Source organism: Astyanax mexicanus, chromosome 14 (genome assembly GCF_023375975.1).
Source record: "Astyanax mexicanus isolate ESR-SI-001 chromosome 14, AstMex3_surface, whole genome shotgun sequence".
NCBI classification, from domain to species: Eukaryota; Metazoa; Chordata; class Actinopteri; order Characiformes; family Acestrorhamphidae; genus Astyanax; species Astyanax mexicanus.
Genome location: NC_064421.1, coordinates 42198937 through 42209612, shown reverse-complemented (window position 1 = coordinate 42209612; position 10676 = coordinate 42198937).

Here is a 10676-nt window from a genome sequence, read left to right as displayed (position 1 = left end):
CAAACACACATGCACACTTCCCTCCTATTTATGGAAATAGCTCATGATGGTTTCACTTTAACTACAGACAGCATTTAACACATATGTCACCATACCGTAAGTGATACAGAACTTGCAGAAAATTCAGAAGTATTTTTTTGGGTGGATCTACCTCTACATATAGCTGCTTAAAATAAACAGGGTAAAATAAAAAAAGTCCAGTCCAACAAAATATAGACATTATAGAAATAAGTGATGTTCTATCAATTATATTTGAGCATTTTGGAGTTAAAATAAAAATAAAATAGTTTCAACTCCATTATGCTGTCATCAACAAAAGTTTTTCAGCACCAAAATAGCAACATGCCAGATATTGACCTAAACACACCTCATTTCCAAACACCACGCCCATCAGTGTAGATTCATTCCTAAACTCCAACACTAGTTTAACAGCATGGGCGCAAGGCATGAAAATAGACTGTTAACGGGGTGTAAGATAGCAACGAGCATGACTGTTGACTGCTAGAGATGCCTCTATAACACACTTACCTTTTCTCATGTTGAAAGACTTTTAGAGTGGTTGCATCATTGGATGGAGAAAAGCAGAATGGTTGCTTTAACAAATTGAATTCAATGATTGGAATTGGGTTTGAGTATAAGGGCGAGTGAGTGAGCATTTCACTCCAGCATTTGCGGTTGCACATTGGCCCAACTTCTGGTGTCATAATTTGGGCAACCATCGCTTATAACAGTGAGTAATCCCTAGTAAAGATAAGAGTTACACTGCCACATGTGTTGTCTCTCTCATGACATGGTTTACAACTGACATTCTGGAATTTTTAGCAGGATAATGTTCACCCACACACAGCAAAGATTTCCCAGGAAAGTATTTGCCAGATTCCAATACCTCCTTTTCCTGCACAGTTTTCACATTTTTTGCCAGTTAAGTATTAATGGGGCCAACTTTGGCAACCTACAAGAGTGTAGTGCAGGATCTACAGGCCCAGCTGCAACATCAGTGGGTAAATGTGCTCCAGGCTAGAGGCATCTAACATTGCTCTTCAGTTATCGCTACAGTTTTTCTCCATAAATGTATATTTTTACTTTATTATTCTTAACATAACCACTCATATACCATCATTACATTCACACATATAAAGCTTCATTCCATTCCAAAAGCAATTACCTTCTTAGTTCATTATATTTTTTGACAATTAGTGCAGATCGATACTGTATTTATGAACCGGTATTTTGTATTTTGTATGTCCAAAACCTGAAGCTTATCATCCACTGACTACAAGACAAAATAATGAAATGTATCCAGACATTTGACTCCATCAGGATGTGTTTTGTGTCCATCTTGTTCTGGACGGCTGGGCCTGTTTCTTCTTTCCTGAGGGCTCTGTTGCTCCCGGCAACCTCTCAAGTCGCCATGGTGACCTGACAAGCGCAGCTGCCGGAGAGTTCGGAATCCTTTTCCGCTGTGAATCTGAGAGGTTCCCAGAACAAATACCATCTGTTTAAGAGAGGAGAGGAGTACAGGGTGCACCAGCAAACCCCCTAAACAAAATATTACTTTTTAAGGGTTATTATTACAATTAAAAATTTTTGACCCTTCAAGTCACAGCTTAATCACTTTTTATTTTTCATTGATCATGATTATAATGTCTGTTTCGACAATACATTATATTTTTGTCAGGTCTTTAGTCTGTCTGCTTCTTATGTCTGTGTTATTCTCAGGTCTGTGTTTCATTCCCAGTGTTTTTCCACTCACCTGTGTTCATTTGTAGCTCCGCCCCTTCGTCCCAGGTGTTTCCTGTTCCCTGTGTGTGTGCACCTCTATTTAAGGTCCGTGTTCCATTTCCCCGGTGTCGATCCTTGTACGTTTATCGTCTGTCAGTGCTCCATGTTTTCCCCAGTTTCCTCAGTCCTGTTTTCAGTAAATCCATGTGTATTTTGTATTTGTTTTCGTTAATAAATCCCTTTTTGTTTGCATTTGCGTCCGCCTCCGCGTCCTCCCTGCACCCGCACCTGACAATTTTTCAAAGATTATTTGAATTAAATTAATATATATTTTGCGCAGACAGGGTGAACAGCTTAGGCTTTACATTAAATATAGAGACAATATGAGACAGACAGACAGACAGACAGACAGACAGACAGACAGACAGACAGACAGACAGACAGATAGATAGATAGATAGATAGATAGATAGATAGATAGATCATGCAGTACGCATCTTCAGTCCCTTGAAAATAAAACAGTGTATTGTCACTAATGTCATCTGATCTTTTTTTAAAGGATTGCCAAAAATCCCCAAATCCCTGTAAATTTGCAATAATAGGCCCTAATTTACACACTGTGTAATGTGCTTCGCAATGCTCATTGCTCATGCCCATCTTACACCCCACCAACAGTCTGTTTTCATGTCTTACACCTGCGTCATTTAAATAACAACAACTCTTGTATATAAATATTTGAAGTTGAAGTTATTTACACCGATGGGCGTGGTCATGAAGTTTCTGGCACATTGCTATCTTGGCAGCAGAAACACGTTGCATGTGCCTGTTGGCAACTATGCAGACTTTTTCATCAATTATAAACAGAATTAATGAGCATGAACCAGCAGGTCAGTTTCCTGACCATGTCCAGGTAGCTGCACACCTAAAATAGCAATGCGCCAAAATTAAGCGCACCAAATGGCAAATGACACAGTGATTGTTTTATTTCACACTACGCCCAAAACACACTCATGATTATTTAAGAGAATTAGTGAATGCCTTTTGTGCATTTCAAGCAATGCAAGGTGTACTTCCTGTTGTTATGATATCAAAGACTCACTGACACGCCTTAAATCAATCTCAAACACTGTTAGCACGAAATTGAAACAACTATGCTGTGACACTAAAGGCATGTGTTATTAATATTGACCCAGTTATTAATTAACAAAAGTACTGCCAACCTGCACATTTGGAACAGGTCATGAAGGAGTGCGCACTGTCAAGCACCGCTGATTTAGAGAAAGGGAAGTAGCACTTTTCCTTTACGTGGTTTGAATGTGGAAGTAATGTGTTGGCTGTGGGCCATCTGATTGCCAATCTGGTGCGTATCACTCTGCTGTGACATTCAACATCCATCTGCAGAGCATCACCCAGCTCTTTCTGCTTTGCATGGCCTCCCTGATAGAATCTTATTGTTTGCCACTCAGTGAATCCTTGTAAAATCTTATGATGTATTGTCCTGAGTACACAGAAGACTGATTCTGGGCTCGTTTGGTTTGTTTTTACACACAAAAAAATCCATGTGAACCATGGATCTCACCATTCTTCTTCTCTGCCTTTCTGATATTTTTCTTGGCCTGCCACTTCTGGGCTTAACAAGAACTGTCCCTGTGGTCTTCCATTTCCTTACTATGTTCCTCACAGTGGAAACTGACAGGTTAAATCTCTGAGACAACTTTTTGTATCCTTCCCCTGAACAACTATGTTGAACAATCTTTGTTTTTAGATCATTTGAGAGTTGTTTTGATGAGCCCATGATTCCACTCTTTAGAGGAGATTCAAATAGGAGAACAACTTGCAATGGGCCACCTTAAACACCTTTTCTCATGATTGGATACACCTGACTATGAAGTTCAAAGCTCAATGAGGTTACCAAACCAATTTTGTGCTTCAGTAAGTCAGTAAAAAGTAGTTAGGAGTATTCAAATCAATATAATGATAAGGGTGCCCATACTTTTGCAAATTTTGGTTTAATGCATATTGCACATTTTCTGTCAGTACAATAAACCTCATTTCAATCCTGAAATATTACTGTGTCCATCAGTTATTAGATATATCAAACTGAAATGGCTGTTGCAAACACCCAAATATTTAGAACTAAAAATGATTAGCAGTAAGCTAGCTAACATTAGCGGGAAGAGAACTAAATTAAGTGGAGAGCTAGCTAACATTAGCGGCGAGCTAGCTAACATTATGATGAGAGAACTAAGTTAAATGGAGAGCTAGCTAACATTAGAAATTATGTCTACATTTTTAGGTCTTAAATTATATTTATTTAGGTCTTAAGAATGTCTTAAAAACATTCAATTTGACTTTTAAAATGGTGCAAGAACCCTGTTACAATCACCTGTTGGCATCACCTGCTTGAAATCACATACACATATGTAGCTCTTAAAAGAAATTCTCTTTAAGAGTGTGAGAAAGAAACAAGCAGAGGAACTAAGCCTTAAAAAGGGGAAGTTTTTTTTCTTCAGAAGGTGACACAACACAAACTGCAACTAGCTTACATGCCAACTAACATTTAGTCTTGGTTGTGTTGTTGTCTCAGTTATCAGACAAAAGGGTTTAGATTGTAATAAAACTATTTCTAATAGATATTAGAGGTTAAATCCTTTTGGATTAAGAGACTGGCTGGAAGTTAGTTTACCTTTTAACTTTGTATGACTAATTGTGACACTGAAGAGTTTATTTTATTGCAGTTTAATTCCAGGAAGTCCGGTTGATTTAAAAGTATGAGAGGTTTGACCCAGGCCATTACCTTAAGCGAAAATCTTGTATGAAAAGACAGAGATCCGGAATTTAACTTCATTTATTAGGGCAATTTACAAAAAGCACAGTAGGTACTTTAAAAAGAAGCCACTGTTAGTGTCAGGTTAGGATTAGTCATTATAAGCAGTGTTATTTGTAGGCAGAGCAACTGTGTTTTATTACTGCCTATAAGCTGCAGGAAGTTCAAATGATCCGCTCCATAAAGACGTCAAAACATGTCATAAAATCCTCATTATTAAAATACATTCAAAATATGCACACATACGATGCGACAGAGGAACATTTCATAGCTACTGAAGAGTAAATGTTGTGGGTCATTATTAAAATTCTGTGCCCTTTGGCCCTCAATACTTGACATAAAATAAAGATATCATATTTATAAGACTTCAGACTTAATTTTTTTTCGTATTAAGCATGAGTCCACATGGTGATGGCAAGCTGCATGACAGGGGGAATAATTACAAGGTGGACCAGAGGCCTGAAAAAATGAATTCTGATTATTAAAATTGATTATTAAAATGGTTGGCAACTAATTTAATAATGGATTTGTTGGGATCAAGCACATTAAGCTGAAAGCATGTTTATTTTCCTAGAGTAGTTCAACAAGATGAGCCCATTTTTTACTAAACAAGTCTAATTCTTAGTGAATTTACATCTCACTCACATTTAGACAAAAAGTTAGCATTAGCATTTTTCAGGCTTTCCACCTTAAATTCCACCTCAAATGTTGCAGCTCAACCAGCAGTTCCAAAACACGTTGGAGTTTTTGTTAAGCTAACATTAGCAACAAGTTCTATTTTTACTTTCACTCTGTGTTGCTAGAGCCTGCTAGAGTAGTTAAACAAGATTAGCCTATTTTTTAGTTAATGTATATCTCTCTCACATTACATTTGGAGACAGTTACGTTCAGAGTAAAAGAGTAAAATTAATTTTATAATAAATTTAAAGACCTTTTCATGGTCTTTTCTGACTCTGACGTTGTGTGAAAGCATTTGAGAATCACATGCACTGTTAATAATAAAAATGTATGAAACTGTCGTGTTAATTCTTCATGTAAACACTAATATTTTTAATAATGGTAGGTTTGTGTGCTCCCTATACAATTACAACATTAGTACAAAGATAATTTTGTTGGTGGAGAGCTTTAAGCTTAAGCTTTTTTTAAGCTAAGGATGGAGACAAAATGAAAAATATTAAATTAAATCAATGATATTAATCGTTGAACATTAAGCAGCAAGTGTAAAGGTTGTGATGTCACTGGATATTTTTATCACAGTAGTTTAAGCAATCATTAAAATGACACAATTATTACAAAACAAAATGTATTACTTTAAAATATCTTAAAATACTTATTTTACTTTAACCAGGCAGCACTGCAGACATGGAAAAAAAACAATCCCCAGCCATACATCAAAGAAAAAGTTATTTAAAGTGAATGTTAGTATTCATCATTCCATTTCAGCCAAGGTATACTTCTTTATCTCAAATTTATATAGCCCCTAGCCCCTATTCTCTTTTATCAGGATCATCAGTGAACACACACCCGCACCCACACACTTCCACCTGTGCTTCCTGGATCAGTTATTCTTCCGTGTATAAACAGGAACACTGAGTATATTTAAGGCTCTTTTGCATGAGAGATGCAAGTGAGATATACGTCAACAAACTTTTGTTTTTGTGCTTGTGTGATTTACATTCACGTGGAATCTGGAGATTACGGGATACATATACAAATTGGGAAGAGGTGTATGGATTCACTCGGTACCAGTGGCTTAACGACCACCAAAAACGAGTCCCAGGACCACTAAAACGACTCCCAGTACCTCTAAAATGAGTCCCAGCACCTCTAAAATGAGTCCCAGGACCACTAAAATGAGTCCTAGCACCCCTACAACAAGTCCAAGGACCACTAAAATGAGTTCCAGCACCACTAAAACAAGTCCTAGGACCTGTTCTAGTACCCCTAAAATAAGTCCCAGGACCAGTAAAACAATCCCAGGACCACTAAAACGACTCCCAGTACCTCTAAAATGAGTCCCAGCACCTCTAAAATGAGTCCCAGGACCACTAAAATGAGTCCTAGCACCCCTACAACAAGTCCAAGGACCACTAAAATGAGTTCCAGCACCACTAAAACAAGTCCTAGGACCTGTTCTAGTACCCCTAAAATAAGTCCCAGGACCAGTAAAACAATCCCAGGACCACTAAAACGAGTCCCAGGACCTCTAAAACAAGTCCCAGCACCCCTAAAATCAGTCCCAGCATCCCTAAAACGAGTCCCAGCCCCCATAAAAGTCCCAGCACTAAAATCAGTCCTAGCACCCCTAAAGTAAGTCCCAACACCCCTAAAACGAGTCCCAGCATCCATTAAGTCAGTCCCAGCACCCCAAAAATTAGTCCCAGCACACCTAAAATGAGTCCCAGCACTCCTAAAATCAGTCCCAGCACTCCTAAAATCAGTCCCAGCACCCCTAAAACAAGTCTTTGATGAGCTTAAAAATGTTTTCGTTTTAATTTAAAAACGAATAAACAGCCGTCTTCCCTGGTCTGATGAACTTTTCTATCACTCTCACCATCATACCGCACTCTTCAAACCGTTATTGTGCTGAATTTATGTGTATAAGATAAAACAGTGTGTGATTGAGTGTTTGATAATATGTAAAAATGTGCCTTCAGCTGTTTGAATCTAAATTATACTATTTCTTCCTCATTGTGCCTCAAGGCACTAAAACTTAAAAAAAGAAGATTTTAACTGTTATTCTAATTTTGATTTAGTGTTCTTATTTATAAGACTTTAGACTACACAGAAAAAATATTTTCGTATTTTCATCACATTTTATGTTTTATGCTTTTATCCACACAGTCATGATGAGCTGCTTTAAAACATGGCTCAATGTGGGAGTTGCAAATATGTTCATGATGACCTTATTCTTTTTCAAAGGTAAAATTAAAATTTTCAAAATTATTTTAATTACCATGATATTTTTTCCACGACAGGGTGGACCTATTTTTTTTATTATCTTTAGTCCCTTAAAAACAAAACAGTGTGAAGGCTGTAATGTCAGAATAACTGATGTTAGATTAAATGATGTTAAAGTTTCTTAAAAGGACACATGTTTTAAATAGTCTGAAAAAATTAAAGGATATAATGAATAATGGAAATGTGTAAATGATCAAAAAACAGCCTCCACATGAAAGAAAACTGTATAAAATTAACATTCCTTTATATTTGTAATAATGTGTTTATAACAACATATGTTTGTAATGAGTAAATAACAACAAAAAATAGTTTCACAGTACTTTTATAAAATCTACACAATTATGCTGTAACACAAAACATGTTTCACTGCACTCTTTATAACAATATTTAAATCTTAATGGGCTTTTCCGTAGCATAAACGGAAAAATTTGATGAGTTGAATCAGGTGCGGTAGAGAAGGGGTCTCCCAGGAGTGTGACAGAAATTTACGTACCAATATGGAATAAATGAGTCATTTAGAGTTGGGGGCAATGATTGAGAATTTTCAGCATGTCTCTGTGTGTGTGTGTGTGTGTGTGTGTGTGTGTGTGTGTGTGTGTTAGTGATAGAGTGTGGCGCTGAGGGGTGTTTTGGCCCAGGGCTCAGACTCCTCGTGTAGATGTGATTTCATTAGCACGTCTCTGTCTCCCCTCACAGCTGGTGACATTTACGCATCAACAAGTGGCCCCTGAGTGGGACGTTATGCTGTAGCAGACAGTGGTGTGGGTCTTCCAGTCTGGCTCATTCTGTGGGTCAGGGATGGTGGTAGGGATGTGCCATATGGACAAGAAATGAGACCTGAGATAACGCTGTTGGATATCTTGATATTGATGTGGCTACACTCGTTTTTTCTCAGAATAGTATGGTGTGTGCATTCACTGTGAAACTGTTGAGAAAACTAGGTTGGTAAAAAACAGACATTTTTATATTTGACCATTATTATTTCACATGTTTTAAGAACATTCCAGAAACAATATTTCTAAAACATTACAAGCTAACCTCCTAAAAAACGATTTTAATACTAAAATATAACATTGTCTGTTGGAAAAAAGCTGGAAAAGCCCTGCTAAACTTCCAAAGTATTTTTACACCTGGAAGTCCAGACTTGGGGTGTAAGATATGTCTGTCCGCACTAATATCCATGTTTCTGCTCAAACTGTCAGAAACAGACTCCATGAGGGTGGTATGAAGGCCCGAAATCCATAAGTGAGTTGTGTGCCTACAGCCCAACAGGGTGATTGGCATTTGCCAGAGAACACCAGGATTGGCAGATTCGCCATTGATGCCCAGTGATCTTCACAGATGAAAGCAGGTTTACACTAAGCACATGTGACAGACGTAACAGAGTCCGGAGACGCCGTGGAGAACGACCTGCTGCTGCAACATCCTCCAGCATCACCGGTTTGGCATTTCTTTGGAGGGCCGTACAGACCTCCATGTGCTCGCCAGAGGTACCCTGACTACCATTAGGTACCGGGATGAGATCCTCAGACCCATTGTGAGACCATATGCTCGTGCAGTGGGCCCTGGGTTCCTCCTAATGCAGGACAATGCTAGACCTCATGTGGCTAAAGTCAGGGGCGGATTTGGAAGTTCTGGGTCAGTAAGCAATGTTTTTTCCGGGGGCCCTGATCAAATGTTTTCTTTTTTATAGCAAAATGCAATATTCAGGGTTCATACACCAATGTTTACAATGTAAAATTCAAGCACTTTTCAAGCACTTTCAAGACCTATTTTTAATTATTTTTTCCAGCACCTTTCAGCTGTGGTAAATTAATGATAACAGTGATATCTCAAAACTGCGATTGAGCGATAATCAATATATCGCAAAACTGTTCTCCATACTTCTCAGCGACTATGCTGCTGAGAAACAAAATACTTCTAAGTAAGTAAATAGCAGGAATTATGGATTTATTGGAGTCAGTTTCATACAGTTTAAATACCAATGTTCTTCACCACATGTTAACCTATTTATTTGATTAAGCAATTAATGTATGTCAAATTTGGGGGTGAGATCGGTTCGTTCCCCAGTGCTGATGCCTGGCAAACAGCCACCGAGATCGGTTCGTTCCTCAGCGCTGACGCCTGGCAAACAGCCACCGAGATCGGTTCGTTCCCCAGCGCTGACGCCTGGCAAACAGCCCTGGAGATCGGTTTGTTCCCCAGCGCTGATGCCGGGCAAACAGCCCTGGAGATCAGTTTGTTCCCCAGCGCTGACGCCTGGTAAACAGCCACCGACACCGGTTCGTTCCCCAGCTGAATCTAGACACTGACGTCTGAGTTGAGCCATGCCACCCGTTACAGATGCAGCTGATCCAGTTTTAAAACATTTGACCTCAGACTGAACTAATGATCTAAAGGTTTGGACGTAAACATGGAATAAAAGCAGAACTACTCCCTCAATTACGTGGCTTTTCTTCTTCTTTGCTTGTCTGGAGAAGCTGTGATTTTATACGTGTTGATATCCTGGAGCAGGGTAAACGGATCAGTGCTAAAGGCCACTTATTGGCCACAATGGTGCTTACTATATGAGTTGTACCAGATTGGGTGCCCTTGAAAATGGATTCAGATCGTCAAGAGATTTTGAACATCTAAACAGTGATGTTTCTGGACATTATAAACTTTTGGGCTTCTCAGAAACCTGGGTATGTATGTTTTTGGGGTATGTGTCTGGTTTTAGCTGCTAATGCTATAAAATACCTAGAAACCATCCCAGCCAAGACCTAGTTCCGAGAATTTGGGTCAATGTGATGCAATTCCGAAACACTGGCCACGAATAGATCAAAATTTAGGTTATACTGCAATGTAACTAAGACCAGTATGTTGAATACTGTGGACACACATATATACAGTAATATATTGTCTACTTAGTAAATTAATATGAACTCTTTCAGACTATGAAGGAAGACATAAGGGATGAAGTAGTAACTTAAAAGTGTTCATAACAAACAAACAAACAAAAACTCTGATGAACCTATCCTGTGCAACAGAGGAAACTCTTGCTTTTTCTTTCCAGGGGCCGTTCTGATGACAGCCAGTTCATCAAAGAGAGTTTCCTTTTGTAAATATAACCTCATTGGCTGTTGAAGTGCAATTTTAAAAAGGCACACACAATTCCTAACTCTCTT